The sequence below is a fragment of the Acomys minous genome (assembly GCF_964271855.1).
Source record: "Acomys minous genome assembly, chromosome: 18".
NCBI classification, from domain to species: domain Eukaryota; kingdom Metazoa; phylum Chordata; class Mammalia; order Rodentia; family Muridae; genus Acomys; species Acomys minous.
The window spans coordinates 10,164,963-10,188,781 of NC_140501.1; the positions used below are offsets into that span (position 1 = coordinate 10,164,963).

Here is a 23,819-nt window from a genome sequence, read left to right on the forward strand (position 1 = left end):
GGAGATTTATTAACTACTGTTCTTACTTATTGGTCTGGAATTGCCTTCAATCTTCTAAGGTCTTTGACAAGCACAGGCCGACTTAAAACACTTAGTTAAATTCTCTTTCAAATACAGAAATACTATGGTGGATTTGATCACCTCTTTGCAAATTGAAAATTATACCAGTTCTGTTTTATAAAGTATTCATAAACGTCATGATACACACTTATAATAGAATAAATGAATGCTGTTTTCTTTTAAAAACACACACACACACACACACACACTCATTATGTAAAGATATCTCTAGAAAGGGTCACCAAGAAATCAGTCAGAAAGCATTGTGTCCCTTATTGTCTGAATGACGCTTCAACTCTGTTCTCCAATAACAATGGCATCCTATTTGTAAACTATGTAATACTTTACAACTGATGGAGTCAGCACAGTCCATCACAATATGTCATTAAGATACTGATACCATAATAAGTGAATTTGCACTATTTTCTGGATACTACATATTTACAAAATGTTAATGTTTATTTTTCACAATTGAAAACTTATGAATTATCAGACAAATTCACAAACACCAAGATGATTACAACAGATTTAAATTAAATTCATAATCGTTGTTATAGTTATCTTAAATTGTCAAGTTGACAGCATTAGAATCACCTGCGAAGATTCTCAGCGAGAGTTTGTGTACATTGGGCTGCCTGTAGAAGACTTTCTTAATAATTAAGTAATGTGGAAGTATCTAGCCCTGTGAGGAAGACATTATCCCCTAAGCATTGGTCATGAACTATATAAAAGTACAAAATTCTGTATGACAAGGAAGCAATTAGGCAAACAGCATGTATGCATTCATTTTCCTTTGTTCCTGACTGCCAGTAGATGTGATGTGACTAGCTTAAGTTCCTGCCTCAACTTCCCTAAAATGTCAGAATATAATCTAGAATGTTAAGATTAAATAAAGCACTTTCTACATTGAATTGCATTTTGTCAGACTACTTCATCACAGTGACAGAAACAAAAATAGAACAAACATCTGGAAGCATGCTTTACTATAGTTTGTTCTCACAGAATTAGCTGAGGGGAGTAGGAGAGAAGAGTGGAATATTTGATCAATGGAGACTTAGTTTGGTTTAAATAGGAATTAAACAAGTAGGTGTTCTTTGCCTGCAGGAGCACTATAGATAATAATCATTGGATGTATACCTTTAGAAAGTAGAAAATTATTTTAATTGATTTTGCCATGAGGTAGATTAAATATTTGGAATAGCCTTATTTAATCTTATTACACAGTGGTGCACCTTTTAACAATACCACATGGAAATTCATTAACATGAAAAATTTCTGTAATTTTGTGTGTAAGCCCAAAATAAATATAAGTCTAATTTTGTATATTCAATGTAGAATCCATATAGATATTAAGAAAGTAGGCATTGGATATTTGCAGGAAAATCCTTAAAGGGTATGGGAATAGATGAATGTTGGACATATGTAATAGCATAATTCTTAAGGTGAAAGAGTTAAGAAGGAGAAGGTGGGAAAAAGGGGAGTGGCATATGGAAATCCACTACTACATCACAGCCTAACAAAAATACAGTTAATATATTTGTAAATGTGTTTGAACAGAGATATTCTACATTGTTGGGGAAAAACTGCTTCCAGAAAATATTAGTTATACAAGTGCATCTGACAGGTGGTATAAAATTTGATGTATTTTTTGGTCAAAGATGCCCCAGATATCACTAAAATGATACAGAATTGTATTCTTCCTCTGACCTGCCTATGAGAAATAGATGATAAAAGGCAACTGAAGAACTCACCACACACTTAGGATGCATAACAAAGAGAAATTAAGTTAGAACTAAGCAGGAAGCACCCACCCTGCCAGCTATATCTTATACTCTTGGAGTGTTTTATGAAAATTGAAGGGGGAAAGATATCAGTGGTTTTCCCCAGCTGTGAAACTAGCAACATATGAGATCATCCTTAGAGGCAAGTGGTACCCACCTATGCAATAATGCCATTATGTTGACAGGCATGCACAACTAGAATTTGGTTGAACCTTAAATTCTATTGACAGGAGGAAATTCATGACAAGTACCAGAAACATGAAAGAAGGAAGGAAGGAAGGAAGGAAGGAAAGAAAGAAAGAAAGAAAGAAAGAAAGAAAGAAAGAAAGAAGAAGCAAGGCAGGGAGATATATGGCCCCAACTGGCAACTGAATATTATTATTTACTTAAACTACTTAAACTGACATAATGTGAAGCTGTCTTAAAAATATCTATGTTTATTCCTTTAGTTTAACCAGAGAAATCTTGCTTTCCAATGATTGAGGAAGAATACAGAAACCCATGGCTACAGCAGGTGCTCAGAATGCATGGTTGTTATGTGCTCAGCCCTAAAGAAAACAGTTATAGCATCCCATCGAAGGCTCGGGGACCAATACCGAAGAGTGGGTGGAAAGAATGCATGAGCAAGAAGATATGAAGAAGGACGAGGAAGTGCCATTAACTGTGCTAGACACAGCTTTTGTAAGTCTGGACTCACAGCATCTGTAGATCCATGCACGGGGCCTAATGGGTCCTTCAGTATCAGGCACAGATGGAGGGGAGATTCACAAGGCCTTACAAACAGAGGACAAACAAAGGAAGTAGGAAAAATGCTATTTTCAGTCCTATTTCTATTGCTGTGACAAAAACATGACTGAGACACCTTTTGAAATTTATTTAATTAGGCTTATTGTTTCAGCGGCATGAGAGTCCATCAGAGCAGGGCAGTGGGGCAACAAGCAAGAAGCAAGTGAGATCGAGAAGCGAGAGCTCCTATCTTGATCTGCAATTCGAAAGCAGAGAGCGTGAACTTAGACTCGTGGGAGTCTTTCGAAACCTCACATTCAACCCCTAGTGGCATAGGTCTTGCAGTGAATACGCACCTTCCCCAAACAGCCACCAATTGGAAACCAAGTATTGAAACATAAGTCCCTAGGAGGCCATTTTCTGTCAAGCCACCACAGCTGTGTGCCCACAAATGACCACTGTAGGTTTCAATAGATATTTGACCCAGTTTACAGTAAACATACCCCCAAACAAATAAAAAAAAAAAAGAAATGTCATGGGGGTGAGGAGACTAGTAGGGTTTTGGGTGGAGCAAGCTGAGTTCATCAGGGAAGAAGAGGTGATAGAAGAGTGTAGCCAAAGTTAATAAGAAGGAAAAACATATCTAACAAAGGTTTTATCTATAGAATTTTATACTAATGTTGAATTTTCTGTGAGTGTTATGGTAGGATTTGAATGCATACTCTTGGGGGTAAAAAGGCAGGTGCTCTAGCACTTCATTGTGTTCCCTAGGAATAAATTAAACTTTATACACATTATCTTTAGACATTCAAGTTACTCTTTCAATATTTTTCTTTTTATTTGTTTATTTTTATTTTGTAATTGTATTTTTTCTTTTTTTAAATATTTTGGCATATAAATTTATACTACTACATATAAATAAACTACATACAGCAAGAAGAACCACAAAACAACCAGGAATTATATAATGTTACGTTCACGGTGTTTTGGCTAATTGAATTTGGCAAGCTTGCAGAAAACATCATTCCTATCTTGGGGAGTCTGAAATTATGAATGTAAATCAATATCTATCATATCTCATCTCTATTAACCTAAAACATCTGTTTAGATCTAAAAACATCTTATCCCCTAAACAGCTAAGCTTAATTAAAAGACTAAACTATTGGGCTTTCTTGCTGTGTGCTGGAGCATCTTCTGGGTATATTCCAAGGAGTGGAATAGCTGGGTCTTGAGGAAGCCCTATTCCCATTTGTCTGAGATAGCACCAGATAGATTTCCAAAGTGGCTGTACTAGTTTGCATTCCCACCAGCAATGAAGGAGTGTTCCTCCCTCCCCACATCCTCACCAGCATGTGGTGTCACTTGAATTTTTGATCTTAGCCATTCTGATGGGTGTAAGATGGAATCTCAGAGTTGTTTTGATTTGCATTTCCCCGATGATTAAGGAGGTTGAGCATTTCTTTAAGTGTTTCTCAGCCATTTGATATTCCTCTGTTGAGAATTCTCTGTTTAGTTCCATGCCCCATTTCTCAATTGGGTTATTTGGTTTGATGGTGTTTAATTTCTTGAGTTCTTTATATATTTTGGATATTAGACCTTTGTCAGATGTAGGGTTGGTGAAGATCTTTTTCCAGTCTGTAGGCTGTCGCTTTGTTCTCTTGACAGTGTCTCCTGCCTTACAGAAGCTTCTCAGCCTCATGAGGTCCCATTTATTAATTGTTGACATTAATGCCTGGGCTGTTGGTGTTCTGTTCAGGAAGTTGTCTCCTGTGCCAATATGTTCCAGGCTCTTTCCCATTTTTTCTTCTAAGTGACTTAGTGTCTCTGGTTTTATGTTGAGGTCTTTAATCCACTTAGATTTGAGTTTTGTACAAGGTGACAAATATGGGTCCAGTTGCATTTTTTTACACATAGACATCCAGTTAGACCAGCACCATTTGTTGAAGATGCTATCCCTTTTCCATCGAATGGATTTGGCTTCTTTGTCGAAAATCAAATGACCATATGTGTGTGGATTCATATCTGGGTCTTCGATTCGATTCCACTGATCAACCAGCCTGTTGCTGTGCCAGTACCATGCTGTTTTAATTACTATTGCTTTATAGTACAGTTTGAGATCAGGTATGGAGACTCCTCCGGAACACCTTTTATTGTACAAGATTGTTTTAGCTATTCTGGGTTTTTTGTTTTTCCATATAAAGTTCAGAATTGAACTTTCAATGTCTTTAAAAAATTGTGTAAATATTTTGATAGGGATTGCATTGAATCTGTAGATTGCTTTTGGTAGGATGGCCATTTTTATTATGTTAATTATCCCGATCCATGAGCAAGAAAGATCCTTCCATCTTCTCATGTCATCTTCAATCTCTTTCTTTAGAGTTTTGAAATTTTTTTCAAACAAGTCCTTCACTTGCTTAGTTAGAGTAACTCCTAAGTACTTTATATTGCTTGTGGCTAATGTGAAGGGTGTAGTTTTCCTAATTTCTTCCTCTGCAAGCTTGTCATTTGTGTATAGGAAGGCTACAGACTTTTTTGAGTTAATTTTGTATCCAGCCAATTTGCTGAAGGTGTTTATCAGCTGTAGGAGTTCTCTGGTGGAATTTTGAGTGTCACTTATGTAGACTATCATATCATCTGCAAATAGGGATAATTTGACTTCCTCCATTCCCATTTGAATACCCTTGATCTCCTTTTGTTGTCTTATTGCTCTGGCTAGAACTTCGAGTACTATATTGAAGAGATATGGAGAGAGGTGGCAGCCTTGACTTGTTTCTGATTTTAGAGGAATTTCCTTGAGTATCTCACTATTTACTTTGATTTTGGCTATTTAGTTTTATGCGCCAAAACCTATACCCAGTCTTGAATGACACTGCTAATAATAAGCAAAACTTCATTTCGCCACTTGTCTTTAAAGAGCATCATTTAATCAGGACGGCAGCTGCAGCAGCTTCATTGTGCCATTTGACCAAAGAATAAATTTTCTTCCACAACTGATTCTTCATCTTTGTTTTGATTCCACAATTCTGAGAAAAGAGGGAGTGTACACCTTGGCCCAGACATTGGGAACAAATCAAATAGTGAGAATATTGAATAATGTATTTTTTCAAATTTTAATTGTTTGTGAACTCACCATATTATTTTTTTGTAATGGCTATCCCAATGCTTATTCCTCTACAAATAAGAAATGTTTGTATGCATTTCATCCTGGACAGCACTCTTAATCTTGTTTCTTTTGCTAATGGTAGTTTCTAGATCATTGTCTTTTTAAAAATGGAAGCAATACTTAAGATAAATTTGGAGAATGAGCTTGGCAATAGTTCATTTGCGAAGGAAGTACAATCTCTTAACAAAATTAAAATTCTTATCCTTCTACTGCTTTACTGTTGGGATACACAGTGAAGTGGGTTTTTGAATGATTGATGTTAGGGTGAAATCTTAATTGCAAAACACTGCCTAATTCACTTAGATTATTGAACATATTGTGATCTCTGCCTTCATATCGATCCAATATTAGACTAAAAGAGAAATATATTAAGACGTTGTTATAAACGTAAATAATGCTAAAATTATGGTTAAGTATCAGAAGGTACATTAAGCAGAATAAAACTGAACAACATATCTTGATTGAGTGTATGATTGCTGATGTAAGTTTACTGCATAACTTGGACATCTTTAGCTGAAAGAATAAGAAACGATTCTAGGTAGGTGTCCAAATACCTGTGTATGCAGAAGAATTTGAGACCCTATGACACTTGTGGGGATGAGTCAACAACTTACTAGTCTGAGAAAGCAAGTAGGTTAATAAGGACTGGAGGAAGGTGCTTAAAAGCAGCCAGGTCATAAGCTACAGTGACAACCTGAGGCTGATGCCACTCCCTTCCTCAAATTGAGTGTATTGATATGTCAGTCAAAGAAAGCCCACCCTGACTTCTGAACTTTTATGTATTGGTGAAGTCACTTGTGAGAATTGCCCTGTTTTAAGTTGCCCAGTTGTACTGGACACCTAGAAACAAAAAATGCAATTCTTTGTAACATTATTTTCATTTGTGCAGAATAAATAATGAAAGAAGAGATACGTAAGTGAGAGCATTAAAACAGAACTAATAGTTATGAAAACAGTTCAGAGATGTGGGGCTTGCTCTGACTTGAAGGAAACATGAGAATTCTATACTACTTTCTTGTTACTATGAGTTAAAAAGAAAGGAAAATGAGCCATGGTAGGCACTAGGTCATTTATGTGTCATTGGATATACCAGTGATCACAAAACAGAGTTAGAAAGGGCATCCTGGTGTAAAACCCTAAATCTGAAGCCCACTATCTTCTTCCAATTTGTACTGTATTCTATATTTCTTTTTGCTTTTAACTTACATTCAGGATCGCTTTGCACTCTTTACGTAGCTGACCATGACAGTAAATTTCTGATTGTTCTGTCTCCATATCCCTTGTACTAAGAATGCAGACATACATTACCACACCTCTTTATCTAGTAGTTGAGACTGTATCTAGGAAAATATCAAGGCCAGATAAACACTCTCCTAACTTAATTGTATACCAAACCCTCATTTTCAATGATTTACCTCTCATAAATTCTAATGCTGTTATGTGTGTGGAGCATCTTTTATATACTAAGTAATTATATTATGAGAAGGGTGATGTTTGTATCCGTGGGCATATAGTAAGGAGATATGTTTGAAACCATCACAAACTGTGATTTCTGTAAAGATCCGAGCCAGCTAAACACGGAGAAAAGTAAGACAGTATTTATCCTTGCATATAAGAGTAATCATTCTTACAATAGGACTGTTATCACTTAGAATGAGTTATTCACAGTGATCTATAGCATCCTATATTTTAGAAGAAGTCTTTTATATCTACCGACAGATATATTTACCTATCAAATATGATGTATCACATATATTGCTTTTAATGTAAGGATGCTGGCCTTGAACTAAAACGAATCGTCATTACGGGAACTTATGATGGGGCACGCATTCTAAAAGTTTAGCAGAGCACATCATTGAGTCCTGGAAAATATGAACTATTTTTATTTTCTAGGCTGTGGCTGACAACATCTCATGGTTGACAGGTCAATCCTAATAAAACTATATATCTGACAATCTAGATGGCAGGCAGAAGGGAGAGATCAATCTTCAGCCAGAAAAGTTGATGGAAGATGTCATGAACTAAAGGACACGATAAAACTGTGACCTTGTACTTTAGAAATAAATGACTCTTACATTTTAGTAGCTTGCATCAAAATCATGTTATAAACAATTAAATCTATTCTTCTCTATAAAATATAAAATGCCAAGAAAATATTATATGCCTCCCGATAGTATGATCCCTGTATATTATAAGAACAAAAACATTAAAAATAGATTATTTATCATTTATATGGGTTAACTAACATACATGCTTATAATGCTGTCTCAAGGATTATTTTATCATAATGTGGAGCTTTTTAAACTTCTTTATAATTTTTAAAGCTATCAATATATTATGTCACGATAGATTAATAAAATTACAAGAAAAAGAATTTACTTTATGATTTAAAACAGTAGCTGGGCATGGTGGCACACGCCTTTAATCCCAGCACTCAAGAGACAGAGGCAGACATATCACTGTGAGTTTGAGGCCAGCCTAGTCTACAAAGTGAGGCCAGGACAGCCAAGGCTACACAGAGAAACCCTGTCTCAAAAAACAAAAACAAAAACAAAAAATTTAAAACAATAAAGTTTTTTCTTATTTTATTTCATATTCTACAAGTTAACATAAAGTTTCATCTTTGTAGGGGAGGCAGCTAAATTAAGGCTGTCCTAATAATCTAGGAAAATATAAATTTCATGAAAAATATTAATCTTTTGCTTGCATTAACCTTGTCAGACATCAAAATGTTTAGGTTGATAATCAAACTGTCTAGAGTCTTTTGAAATGTATCATTGACTAATTCAGATTTTCATTTTTCAGAAAATGGAAAGACCATAAATAGATATTAGCAAATCTTCTAAAGAACTTAACTGTACATCCAGACTGTTTTCTGTTTATAAACTTACCTAGTCATTTGACTAAAAATTAATACTCACTCTTGATTATGTATAAATAATTTTAATTTGTCTGTAATGATAAAGATGTTCAAAATTGCAGCTTATGTGGGAATTTTGATGTTTTCTTATTTTGAGCATTCATTTTTTTCCAGGCATTTTTCTTCAATAATGCAAACCTGACAGGGAGCGTATTTGCCACATACCATCAGTACCAAAAAAGACACAGCCACAGGAAGCATAAATTCATGTAAATAAGAAATTTGGGAAAATGTGGATTTCCCTTTTATGAGAAAGAAAAGAGCATAATGTTTATGAAGCTAGAATTGCTGTTTGATTTTGCTAACTTCCCCAATTGAATGAACTTGTAGACCTATGTCAAAATATAATATTTGTCATTATTGCTCTTGACATCTTAGATTTCAGCAGAACCTAAACAGAAAACATCCTATAATTTCAGGGGGAAAAAACTTTAAACATATGAATGTTGAAGTTTATATCAAATGCTTCAGATAAGACAGCCATCTCAGCAGGAACCAGCACATGCGTGAGTGTAATGTAACTAAACATGTCTCAAATCTTGAAAGCTTATATTTCTCATACTATGACAGAGAATATCTAATAGGAAAAAAATCAAGATACAGTAACCGAGTTAATATCAGGAGAGTGTAGACATAGGGCAGAATAATGAAGAACCTGAGACTAGACTAGCATACCAAGTAAGAACATTTTAGATGAAATAATGCTTTAGAATGTTTTCCAAGTTCTAAATTTAGAACTAAGGTTATTATTTTAAAAGCTATACAGAGACTGATGGATCCAATGCTGCAGACAATAAATGATGCAATAAAAGGGTGGACCATTTATATAACACTACTTTTCAAAAATCATTGGTAAAAGATAGAAATTGAAACAAATATATTATTAGCCATTCTCCGGGAAAAACTATTTAATATGCCTATTTTCTCTATAACATTTTAAAGTGATTTATAAGCCCTAGATTTATAAGTTGTCAAAAGGCCTCTCTTAGAATTACTTCCTAAAAGGCCCTGTGGGATCATAAGGTCTTCTTCTTCTCCTTTTATGATTATTATCTTTCTCATACATGACACTCTTGATTTTTACAGCCTGGATTAGACAGACCCAAAGAGACAGAGAACAATGTACACACTAGGCATTTGTATTTTCGTATGTGCTTGTGTGTGTGCATGTGCATGAATGTGTGAGAATCTCATGATCTCATTCCCTATTTAAAGGGAAAACTCAAGTGAGCATCTTATACTCCCTATATTATTACTCTCTCCATAACAATATACTTTGATTTGTCATTTTTTGTGTTCAAAATAATATATATATCCTTGTATTTTCTATAAATTTGAATTCAGTCTATACCCTAGACATTTCTTAAACAATAGAAATAAAATTATAATTTGAAAGATTTGATAGTGCCCTTTTTTTTTTATTAAATAACAAAACTCCAAAACCCAAGGAGATATTATTCAACAACAAAATGATGGAAATATCCTGTCATATTTAAAAGTGAGGCAACAATATTATATGAGGAAGAAACTACTGGGAAACAAATCAATAGATATAAGTTAAAATATATTAAATGAAGGAATTCAGATTGTAAAAAAAATACATATACTCTGAGTTCAGGTTTAGTTTTTCTAAAGTGCAGCAATTTAACAAAATTAGTAGAAGACTAGAATGACACATTGTATGTACACATCAGAGTATCATCACATGGTATCCTTTATGTATGCATGATTGTTTGAGGTATTTGCTTGTGTGTCTGTTCATGTACAAGTGTGAACGAATGAGTAGAGGCTACAGGTTGATATTGAGTTTCTTCCTCTACTACTCTGCCCCTTATTCTTCGACATAAGGATAATCACTGAAGCTGGAGCTAATCTTTTTGGCTAGACTGGTTGGTTAGTGGATTCCTGGTAGCAACCTGTCTCAGTCCATTTCCTCTTCTACAGTTTAACAAACTCGTGTGTGTGCTCACACGCACGGGCGCGTACACACACATACACACACACACACACACACACACACACACACACACACACACACGGGGCTGGTGGTGGATGGATGGATGTAGAGGTGGGGATGGAGAGAGAGGGAGATATCGTACTGGCCTTCTCTTGATTAGGAAATTGAAAGTCTGGTCCTCATTTTTTTCGCAGCAAACACATTGATAGCAGATCCATCTCCCCATCTTCGGTATATGCGATTTGAGTTTATTAATATCATTTAAATATATTTATAGAAAAATGTATTAATGAATTAACATGTGAGTGGGAATGTGTAAGATGAATAATCAAATGGAGAGGCCATAGGAACATTTTTCTTGAGTGATGAAAATTCGCCTACAGTATAGTAGGTGATATTGCATACATCAGCCTGTAGCCTCATTAAATGAAACAGCATTGTTGATAAAATCTTTACATTTCTATTTGATAGATATTTGCCACATATATCTAAGTATACCCTGTGGCTTAGGAAATGTAGAACACACATTAAAAGAAAAGAAAATCTAAAAATAAAGCATTATCGAAGGTATAGTTAAGGATAAGACAGTGTTTTGAAAATGTAAGCTTTTGCTTCTGCAAGTGACATTTGCTGACATAAACAAGCACATCAGAACATGACTGGTCAAAGTCATCCAGGTGGGAATCATTGATTACGGCACAAACTGAGAAGGCATATGCTATATATCTAAAAACTAAAACATGCATGAACAAAATATGAGCACTTAAAAGTGGCAACCTACAGTACATAAAAATCAGATATATTATTTCAAAACTGTAAAATATGGGCTCATCCATTATATTTGGTTCTTAGAGCATTTCTATAAGAATTGAACTACTTATATAAACTTTTGGTGACAACTTAAGGGAAATATAATATGGAATGTTACATACATAGACTGAGAAAATATAAATATACTAACAAGGTACAATAAAATTTTGTGGTTGCCTTTTTGATAGGTAAAATTATTAAGGGAACATAGGACAGCTATTGCCATTTTTGCTTGATCTTGTTATTACTGTTGGTTTCTCTTTTTTATTTCTTTTATTTTTTTCTTAAGAAAAAGTCTCCTGTAGCCTTGGCTGTTCTAGAGCTCATTATATAGACAAGTAAGGCATTAAATATGTACCTTTCTGTCTTCTGGGATTGTAGGTTCAACAGTTAATACAGAACTATTAAAAGGAGTGGTATTTGTATAAGTCTGGATGATATTTTGTTATATATTATATATTAATGTATATTATATCAACATGTTATATCATGTTTAAATAGTTATATAATATATAAACATAATATATTTCAAAAAAAGAATTTTCCTATGCTTTGTTGAAAATCTTAGAATTATTTGGCCATCCTGTTTTTCAAATGTACAAGGATGTGAATTCTATTTTGTCAACTTTAAAAGTTTAAAGCCTTAATGCCCAGTAAAGGTAAATCTAGTAACTATTGCTGTATTTATAAATGCTAACGTAAGTTTCTTATCTCCATTTTATGACTGTGATAAGATGCATGACAAAGGTAACTCATAGAAGAAATAATTCAGAGAACATGGCAGTAGGCAGGCAGGCATGGTGTTAAGAGATAGCTTAGAGCATACCTTTTTTTCCTTTGTTTTGTTTTGTTTTAAAACAGAGTTTTTCTGTATGGTTTTGCTATCCTGGAACTCACTCTGTAGACCAGACTGGCCACAAATGTACAGAGATTGACCTGTCTCTGCTTCCTTGAGTGCTGAGATTAAAGGCATGCTCCACAACCTCCTGGCTTAGGAGCTCACATTATCCTAGGACAGCAGGCTACCAAGAAGAGACTTGATACCCTATGAGCATATACAGGGGGAGGAGGTTCCCCTCAGTCACAGTCATAGGGGAGGGGAATAGGGGGGAAGCAGAAGGGAGGAAGGAACAGGAGGATACAAGGGATGGGATAACAATTTAGATTTAATATGAATAAATTATTAAATATATTTCAAAAAGATCTCACATTATGATGTAGGTGACAAAGAGAAGTAACTGGCAATGGTGTGGGCTTTTGAAGCTACAGAGCCCACTCTAGTGACATACATTCTACAAAAAAGGCCACACCTCCTAATTTTTCCAAAACAGTTTCATGTACTGTGGGCCAAATATTCAAAATGTTGGGTCTATATTGCCCATTGTCATTTAAGCCATTACAATAAGTTTGATTGCACTTGAATAAAAAAAAGGTCTTCGTTAAAATAAAAGATCGTTTATTTAAGTCATTTGTGATTCTGTGCTTTTTAATCAATTTACCCAAAGAAATGATCATTTAGGTAATAACTGTGAGAGAACAATTAAGTAAACTATTTATGGTGATTTCTAATTTGTAAAATATTTTTTAATTTTTATATAGACATTTATATTATTACATATATATAAAATAAAGTAAACACAGCAAGAAGAACCATGAAACAATCAGGAGTTATATTAATGTTACTTTCATAGTGTTTTGGCTATTTGTATTTGATAACCTTGAAGAAAACATTTTCCTACATTGGTAAGTCTAAAATTCAGAATGTAAATCAATATCTATCATATCTCATTTCTATCAATTTAAAGCATCTATCTAGACCAAAAAGCATCTTATCCCCTAAACAACTAAGCTTACTTGTAAAATTAAACTATCTAGACTACAATCCCATCACAGACTTGAGAAGGAATAAAATTAATTATCTGAGTAAACAGAAAGTGCAGGTTAGCAACTTCCAAAGTGAAAAAAAAAAAAAAAAAAAAAAAAAAAAAAAAAAAAAAAACGACAGAGACATTTTGCTGCCTGAACACTCACCCAAAACTCTCTATAACATTGGAGCATCATATTCAGCCTTTTAGTACAGTATATCTGACATACATATTTGTAAGGCAGGAACTATTGAGTAATTGCTTACCCTGTCTTGGCAGAGTTTGGTGGTGAACTCTGCCTGCATCCAAACTTTCCAATTTTTAGGCAGAATTTGTCAGTGGTGGAAACAAGGACATTTTGCCCAGGGGCTTGTTTGCTGCATTAAAAAGTCCTCTACATAAGGAGTTTCTTTGATGTTCATCATCTTCTTTGAGGTAGGCTGGGTGTTGCCAGGAGTTAACCTGTCTTATTGTCAAAGAATCCTTAAAACAATAAAAACATCTTTAAATGCCATATTCTGTAGGAATCTGAGGTTTTTGAAGACCTTATCTATATTTTACCTTATCTGATGATAGATCATACTTATCTGTTGCACCTAGAGTGTATATTCTTGTGATAAAAATAGACTAGTAATTGACATGACCATGATTTGATTAATTAAGAATTAACATGTATAATTTGCTATCCTAAACAGCCTGCGATAGCACTTTCAAAGTATTGGAAGTAAACCTTGTATTCTACTTGAGTTTTATGGGTACAAAGCCTCATCTTAGTGTGTAAATATATATGTGTGTGAAGAACTTCTAATTTTTAATCACATAGCTTTTATCAGTTATACATGAATTAGGCAAACAGAGCTAAAAGACGGTAACCACTTAGTCATTCCATTTTATTGCTTCATTACTGTTGTCTTATTTAAATTGTTTTGTTTACTTGGTAGAAACCTACAAATGTTGTTTCCTTGGTCTACAATTGTTATATACCTGGAGTTATAATAAACTCAGGGGCAGGGGAGTTGCAGACTCATGCAATCAACCAAGGACACGCATGGTAAGTCCCAATCCCCTTGCTCAGAAATAGTCAACATGTAGCACTGTCTCCTTGTGGGTCTCATAATATGAGGAGTAGAGGCAATCTATGGCATGGCCTCTGTTGTCTACTTGTTGATAACTTCCCCCTGGCAGGGCAGCCTTGTCAGGCTACAGAAGAAAAGGATGCAGGCAATCCAAATTGGACCTGATTGGCTGGGGTCAGATGATAGGGGAGGAGGGATCCCCCTTTCTGAGGACTAGGGGAAGATGGAGCTGGAATAAGAGGTAGATGCTGGGATCTAGAGGAGATGAAGGAGTTAGATACATACAGAATGTAGAGTGAATAAATTAGAAGTAAATTAAAAGTAGCATTATACGCAGAAGATCCAATGTCAGCAGCATCTCTAATCCATTCCTCTAAAGGAGCTCCCTGATCCTTCATAGACCTTTCTGACATTCTGTATTGGCATTCTTAAAAGCCAGTGTATTAATTACTAATTCTCTCATATATGAATCTGCTATTATTCTATGCAAGATTAAAGTTAATCTTTGAAAAAAATCATTGTAGTCTTCCCTTGGGCCTTGTATAATTTTTTTCAAATGATATAGATCTTTTGCTCTGCTCTTCAACCGTATCAAAGGTCCCTAACGTCATTAAACTATATTGCTTTATAGTGACATCATTGAACTGTTTTCTTTAGGTCACCACCACCACCTGCAGCCAACACAATTGATCCTTCAGTATATTTTTTTCCTCTAATCCAATTACACTGTTCCGTGTCTGATGCTTTCACACTCTTCCAGCTAAGCCATTGCCATTGAAGATTACCCCTTAGTACAGTTACCATTAAGTCCCTCCAACCTTGTGAGTAACTTGATACTAAGTAGCCTAACCATTTAAAATCTGTCTTACACAGTGTAATTGCATCCCATATGCCACCATTGCTTCCTTAAATTGCCTCAGATTGATCATTTTTGTAGGTCTACAACTAATCAGAACATAACCCTGAGAATATGTTATTTGCATGCATTTGATGCATAGTAACTGGAAACACCTGAGATGGTGTCTTTATGATCTCAGGAAAACATTCCTCAATACCTTCCTAAAGAGGTGCTTTAGATCCTTGACTAAGCTTTAGCTAAGTGCTTCAGTCTCAGATACAACATGCTTTACTGGGCAAAGCTGGAACATTTAAGGAAAGATTGCCATCATCTCATTGCTTTAAGGGATAATTCTTTGGAGAATGGCTAGAATAGGAAGCCTCAACCCCCGGGAGTTTGCAGGGGGTGTGGCAGAGCTAAACGTTGGATTAATGAATATAGATCAGGGATAGATGTGCACTGCAATTTTTCTGTTGGGAAAGTGGAGAGGATAAAGGGCCTAGTTTGAGGCCCAGGAACAAACCGGTGTATCTATAATTTCTCAAGGATTTTAGAATACCAACAAGCTTTTGCAAGAAGCTCTACTCAGGTTTTAGATATTAGGACATAATCTCAGGTGAAATAAAGTGTAGAATGGGTTAGGTGAATAGAGTCTGAAGTTCAAGTAGGTAGTTAAAATCTTATGTATATGATACAGCTATAAACCTATGGGAAGATATTTGTTACAAATGCGGGGAACTCAAATTATTAGTAATTTGGTTTTCAGAAACAGTTCATAGGGTGATGTTCAAAATGGGATACAAGCTGGGCAAGGCAGCACATGCCTATGATCCCAGCACTCTCTGTGAATTCAAGGCCAGCCTGCTCTACAAAGTGAGTCCATGAGGGAAAGGCTACACAGAAACTCTGTCTCGAAAAAAGCCAAACAAATAAGCAAATGTATACATTACCGGAAATGGTATTTGAAAGAGTTACGAAGGATAATAACAGGCTATACAGGTTTTGCAGTAGCAGGACAAAGCAGGAATGTGGAGTAGGAGCAACTTCTAGAATGTCAATTACCCTACCTTTTAAGTGGTTAATTAGTAAGCCTGTGTTAGTGTAGCAGTAAGCCTTAAGAAAGTTACAGGCCCTTGAGCAGCTTGTAAAGGAATAGTTAGATACTGAACATGGTGAGGAAACTGCTAGTCCTTGGAGTTTTTCTGTATTTGTAAGAAAAAAAGAAATATGGGAAATGGAAAATGTTAACTGATTTAAGAACTCTAAATAAAGTGAATCAACCTAAAACTTTTTGAGGCATACAAGAAAAGCAGTAGTTAAGGTAATACTAGGATTCTGATACTTTAAAATTGAGGACTGTCATTCAATATTAAATTTCAAACTATTTCCATGGGCTTTAAGAAAAATATTGTCTGTTGTGCATCAATGCATGACCCTGAAAGAATTTTCAACACAAACCACTAAAAGGAGGTCAAATATCAAAGGGATATTAAATACCACGGCAGCTCCTCCTTTGCTATTGCTGACAAAGGCTTCAGAATCTTCTTGCTTTCAAGATTTTGAGATCAAAGAGCTATCCTCAGAGCTCCTGACACATACATGTGATCACATTAAACATTATGCTAATCCAGGCAAGAAATACATAGACTATTAGTCTATGTTATTTTGTCAGGTTTTTATGGGAAATGTACCTGTCGATTTAAGCCATATCAAGAATTAAAATATTCACATCTTAATATGGGAACAGAGTGATAGCTTTGAGGAGTTAATCATCAAATTCATTTTCATTTATTTTTGCCATTTATTTTTCTCAAATTTTGAATATTTGGTATTTGTTAGTAATCACACTGTCTTGATTCAGTTTAAGACTATATATTTTATATGCACCTATACATACTGACAGAATGAAAATTACTACTTGTTATTTTTTATTTGAAAATTTCACACAAGTATAAAATCACTTTGATTATAACCACCCCACACAAATTCCTTGCACCTGCACTTAAGACCTAGTAACATGTTCATATTTCCCTTCCAACTTCCTTTCGTTTAAAAAAAATCTAAAAACCTATAGACGCTATCCAATGCTTCCCAAATGTGCATGACTACTGGGCCACCAATTGAAGCATGGGCCATGGGCTATCTACCACTCGCCACACCTCTAAAGAAAAGTGAGCCCAAAAAACCTTCAGAAATCCAAAACTGCCAATTGTTCCTCAGATAAGGGTAAGGCCTCAGAAGCCCCTTAACCACCCATGCTGGATTTTAACTGCTTAATATTATAAAAGTAACCACAGCTGCTCAAGCTCATATATGTAATATCCCTATCATGTCTGGAAAATGTCGCAACACTTTCCATATCTTGTGGTTCTTTGCACTTCCCCTTCAGTGATGTTTCCTGAGCCTCCAGCTGTTCTAAAATATTAGTGTTTATATTTATAGATTCTTGTTCCTCTTATGCTTGACTGAAATGTATTTAGAATGTTGCAGTGGTTAATGCAGAATCTCCAAACTTATCAAAGTGCTAAGATTGAGTAATTCTGAGTGCTTCTGCACAGTGACATATTATATACCAATCTTTGTCAAAACCTAAGGTATATTTAAATAAATTTTGCCTCCAATTGTGCATATACAGTTTGTTAACTCATAGGCAAGATTATCTTAAGAATCAGTTTTAGTTCATGTATATCAGGTCTTTCCCAGTCTTGAATTATTACTTAAAATTTATACCATATTTGCTATTAACATGCTGTTGGTTACCCTCAAATACATAAAAATGCACTGTACACCTTGCCCTCACTTTTTTCTAATGTCATGATGCTTAAATATTTTTTAATTAGCTCCATAATGAAGCCACGGGTTAACATTACAGCTAAATTTGAATTTTTGGTGGTTCTGTTAAGACATGACATAGATAATAATTTTGCTCCCTCACAGCTCACTAATAGACCCTGTTGTCGGATGTTTGTTGTCAGTCTTTTCTCTCCACAGTCTCTATTCTTGGCTACATATAGAGCTCTGTAAATATAGTTTGTAAGTAGCAATACTCCATTCCATCTTATCAGTAGGTTTATTGATAGTTGTAGATAGGAAATAATCCAGTGGGGTTATAAAAGTAGTGGAAAGAGATAAAACATTTTTAGTTTACTTCAAAGACTCATTACAAAATAAAATGAAGCTGAAGCATTGCACTTTGTTCAAGGCTTCTGTGAAAGGAGAGACAGTATTGTTTGTACATTGTAGGGTTTCAAAACAGGCAATTCATAGCTAGATTTGATTATGACATTGTTTCATTTCAAACCACTTCAATTGGCTGAGATGCTATTTCTATGTCACTGGTATCTGTTGTGAATGAGCATAAGGTTAAATATTAGTGTTGTCATTCTAGCTTATTTTTCTCTTCCTGTGGTTAAATAAATGGTGATTATGTCTCATGCACCAAGTCACATCATTTTAATTTAGTGCAAGTACATGATTTCTCATTTTTAAAATATGTAACTGCCTGAGTCCAGTTAGTGAAACCAGCTGTAGATGTGTCTAGGGAGCATGCCACTGGAGCCTGAGCTGTCTGACATGGACACAAATCAGGATGGTTTTATGTCAGCTTGAAAAAAGCTAAAGACATCTGAGAGGTGATAACACCAATTAAGAAAATGGCTCAGTATGATATAGTTTTAGGCAAGCCTACTTTAGGCAAGCCTACTTTAGGCAAGCCTGTGGGAATTTTTTTCTTTTTTTATTATGTTTCTTTTTCAACATATACATTTATATTATTGTATGTGGGTAAAATAAACGACATCCAGCAGGAAGAACCACTAGACAATCAGGAATTGTATAAATGTTACATTCACAGTGATTTGGCTATTTGTATGTGGCAAACCTGAAGTAAACATCTTTCCTATCTTGTTGGGTCTACATTTCTGAATGGAGATGAATATTTTTTACATCTCATATCTATTAACTTAAAGTATATATCCTGATTTAAATACATCTTAACCCCTGACCTACTAAGCTTCTTTGAATGACTAAACTATCTGGTCTTCAAATCCATCAGAGACTTAAGAAAGGGATAAAACTTAAATACCTGAGAGAACCCAGAGTGCACATTAGCAGCTTCCAAAATGAAAAAAAAAAAAAAAGAATGAGACAGTTTACTGCCTGAACAGTGACCCAACACTATAGTATTGGAGCATCATCTTCAGCCTTCTGGCCTAATATATCTGCCAGACATGTTTGCAAGGCAGGAACTATTGAGGACTTGCTTACCCTGTCGTGGCAGAGTTTGACAGTCAACTGCCTGCATCCAAGCTTGCTCATTTTTAGGCAGAATTCTGTCTGTGGAAGAAATGACATTTTGCCCAGTGGCTAGTTTGCCACATTTGAAGCCGACTCAATAAGGAGGTTCTTTGATGCTCATCTTCTTCTTTGAGGCAGGCTGGGCATTGCCAGGAGTTAACTTGTTTTGTTGTTGAAGAATATTTAGAATAATAAAAATATATTTAAATGTCATATTCTGCAGGTATCTGAGGTTTTTGAGGACCTTATTTATCTATATTACTTCATATATCTATATAATCATATCTATTAGGCCTAGAGTATATATTCTTGTAGTAAAATTAGCTAGTTTTCAACATGAGCATGATTTTAATCAATATACAAAATTACACACCATTGAATTAAAAAATAACTTTATTTGTGAGGAACAATTTCTGCTCATACAATGAGCCAAGAACCAGCCTTAGTTGCTCTGCACATCCTGCACACTTCACCCAATCACAATGGTAGAACTGTATAATGTTTTTAGAAATTATGTTTTCAGAACAAAAGAACTGGACACCAACACTGGATCAGTCCTGACAGGATTCATTCCTCTTAGCAAGCTGCATGCTGACATCCTGCACCTTCCATGTTCCAGCCCCAGGCACCTAAGTTGCTGTTACCCATCAGACAGGATAGCTTCTAGGACAGTGTTGTAAAAAGTTTCTGATCCCAATTGGTCCAGTTCAGACTATCCCATGCAGGACTCCTATTACGCCTGGAATTTCACAAGAATATGCAAGCTATCAAGAGGAGACTTGATAGTCTTTGACAATATAGTGAGGGAGGAGGTCCCCTCAGTCACAGAAATAGGGGAGAGGAATAGGGTGAAAGCGGGAGGGAGAGAGGGAGGGAGGGAGGGAGGGAGGGAGGGAGGAATGGGAGGATAAGAAATATGGCATAACAATTGACATGTAATCTGAAGAAATTAATTATTTAAAAAAAATTTTTTTAACCTGCACCAAAAATGTTATCCGTGGCTTACTTAACCATTTCCCCCAATATTTTTTGGGGGGCTTCAAAGGAATTATTCACTCTAAATCAGCCTAAAGAAATCTTAAGAAAACAATGTCCCATTTCCTCTAAAGGGGGTTGGATAGGTTTCTTCTGTTTACTCTTTTGGTCTACAGATGTTTATTTTCATTGGGAGTTGGTTATAAGTATTATTGGTCTTTTACAGAGAAGAAACTAGGTTTGACTCTGGGACGTATCTCTTTTCCTTTATCTTCCTTTTGTAGGTAAGGAGATAGGAGCTGAAAAGAATGAAAAAGGGATTTAGAAATATAGAGGGAGGATAGAACAAAAGGTAGATTATTGGATCACTCCTCATCTCAAGGCCATAATTGTTACTCAAAAATAAGGTTATTTTTTAATTCAATGGGAAATTTCTTAGTTAATAATTTATGGGACAGAGTCTAGTCCATTGGGGGTGTTGCCATCACTGGGTGGTGTCCCAGAAGTTCTATCAGAAAGCAAGCCAAGGAAGAAGCCTCTCTCCTTGGACTTTATTAGCGCCTACACCAAGTTCACCTCTCACTTCCTTCAGTGATGAACAATGATGTGGAAGTGTAACCTTTTCTACCACAAGTTGCTTTTAGTCACTGTCCTTATCAGAGCATAGCAATCCTAACTAAGATAGACATAGAACAAACCTATGAAAATAACATAATCTCCCTTTCCCAATATCCATCAACTGCCTTTAGTGTAAAGACTAGATGTGGTGCAATCTTAAGCACCTTTCCTCTCCATGCTAGAGCCATAACTGGCTTAATTTTGTACAGGTTTTGTAGCTACAACTATAGCTTCCTTAAGTTTGTCAATGCAATAGTGCTGTCATGTCCAGAACATACTATTTTCGAGGAATCTTCTTCCCTAACGTCTGGCTCTGATCCTATTTCTGCTCCATCTTCTACAATACTTAGCCATAGAAGGATGCATAGTTTTTCATTATAAGCTATGTTTCTAAAAAGTCTTACCCCTTTTAGTCTTATATTTTGAATGCATAAAGCTAAATATCACTTAATAATAGTGATATGATGCTACTGCATTGCTTTCTTTCAATATACATTTGTAGTGGTTTCTTTAATTGCAAATGTTTCTAATGTTATTGGTATGTATTTATTTCATATGTTACATCGTATGAAACCTATGCTTACCCACACTTTATAATCATGACAGCATGTATAATGCTCCTATTTTTCTACTTGATCTTATGTGTTTCCACTTTAAGCATTATTATCCCTGGTCCTTGGATACTGAGAGACAGCAGATGCTCCTCAGAGAAAAGCATAGAATCACAAGAAGCAATGCTCTCAAAGTAATATTCTGAATAATTTCATGTGCCATGGATTCTGTTCTCATTCTTCTCATACCACAGCATGACCTTTTTATTAATTATTTTACAGGCTTCCAAGTTTGCTGTAATGTTGGGGCTAGAGAGATGGTTTAGTGGCTAAGAGATGTCCTGCCCTGACAGATGACCCTAGTTCAATTCTAAGCACCCATAACAGGTAACTCACAATACCATGTGACTCTAGTGAAAAGTATCCTGTTTGTCTGGGCTCCAAGAAAACATGTACACACACACACACACACACACACACACACACACACACACACACACAGGGAGGGGGGGGAAACAGTGTAAGCATAGGCACATATAAAATATTACTTCATGAGTCCTTTTTGTTGTTTGCATGTATGTATGCTTGCTTGACAACAAGCAAGGGGATTAATCCTAATTATTCTCACAGAGGTAAGAGGTTATCTAATAAAGAAACTGTACACCTAGGACACAGGATTTGGATAATTGGTAGTGGACCTGACTTGAAAACCATTCTCCTGCAGTCCAACTTGCATGGTTCCAGAAAATACTACTCATGATGCTCAGGGAGGGAAACAATCAAACACTACTACTCTTGTATAATATTTATGAATCACAGTAATTACTAGTATGGCAAGATATAATCTCACAGATCAATGGCAACCAATAACTATGTAATTGGACTTAAAGCTTACTTGACAGGAGGAAAATCAACTCAGTACTGGAAACCTAGCCAGCTTCCCAAGGCTAGTGAGATCATAGATTTTAAAATTGAGTCTGCTACTGCCACTTTACTAGACTCTTCTACTCCCTAATTACATTCTAAACCTTGTCATTAAAACCAAAATAAGTGTAACTTATACTTTTCATATTTTAAAAAAGCTTCTCTTTCAAGAAAATAGAATCCAACAGATAAAGTAACAACTGTACACAGTATACAGAGATCAACAGATTGTGGGAAGCTCAGCTTCACTGATACATCTCTACCTCTGCATTTTACAGCTCAAGAACTTTTACAGAAGACAGTGCAGGACTCGTAAGAGGTGGAATTCCAGAAAGCCTTCCAGAAGTGGCTTCACAGGCAAGGCCAGAACAATGACAATGGCAACGGAAATGCCAACATCAAAGCTGGAAATTACTGACAGATACCAAATCTAGACAAAGAAAAAAAATGAACTAATGACTGCTCAAAGGAGAATTTAATTAATTCTTTGAAATAAAATGTAATGTTAATATACAATTCTTCATTTCAGTACTCTGTAAGCCATATTTATTCACTAATCATTTAAAATTTTATTAAAAATTTGAATGTAATTTTCAAAACTTATTGGCTGTAATAAATAAAGAAGAGTGTGCTTTTATTTCATTAAGCAGGTAAATAAAAAACAAATGAACTAAATTTTAGTGGTATTTGTATTATCAGATGCAATCATTACGAGAATTTTATTGAGTATAGATTTACTTCTATTGATTTTAATTAGGAGTGCATTTAGTGAAATAAAATATTTAATACTATGTTCCTTACTAAAAGACTAAAAAAATATAACTAATTGGAAATAAAGTTTAGGCTTGTTGTGAAGACAAATTTAATTGATCTACCTATCATCTCTCTTTCTAACATCTGTTTATCATTTATCTATCTATCCACCTGTATCTATCATCTATCTATCTATCTATCATCTATCTTATCCTAGAAATGCTATTGCTTTATCAGCAATATTTTCAATAGAGTGTAGGAGGACAGATTATTTCTTTTTTCGGGGGAGATGTACTTTTATTGTGCTACAGCAAGAACATATATATTTATATTATTACACATGAATAAAATAAACTACATACAACAGGAAGAATCATGAGACAATCAGAAGTTATAGAAATGTTACATTCACAGTGATTTGGCTATTTGTATTTGTCAAACTTGAAGAAAGCATCTTTCCTATCTTGTCAGGTCTAAATTTCTGAATTAAAATCAATATCTATCAT

General features: G+C 35.1%; 1 long non-coding RNA gene across 1 annotated transcript; it reads left to right on the top strand.

Annotated features, from left to right (window-relative positions):
- The first annotated feature begins 2,247 nt into the window (after nucleotides 1-2,247).
- On the top strand, nucleotides 2,248-22,023 carry LOC311589350. The gene is made up of 3 exons (XR_014776513.1): nucleotides 2,248-2,522; nucleotides 14,224-14,333; nucleotides 21,919-22,023. It is a non-coding gene; the product is annotated as an uncharacterized lncRNA (long non-coding RNA).
- Nucleotides 22,024-23,819: the final 1,796 nt, after the last annotated feature.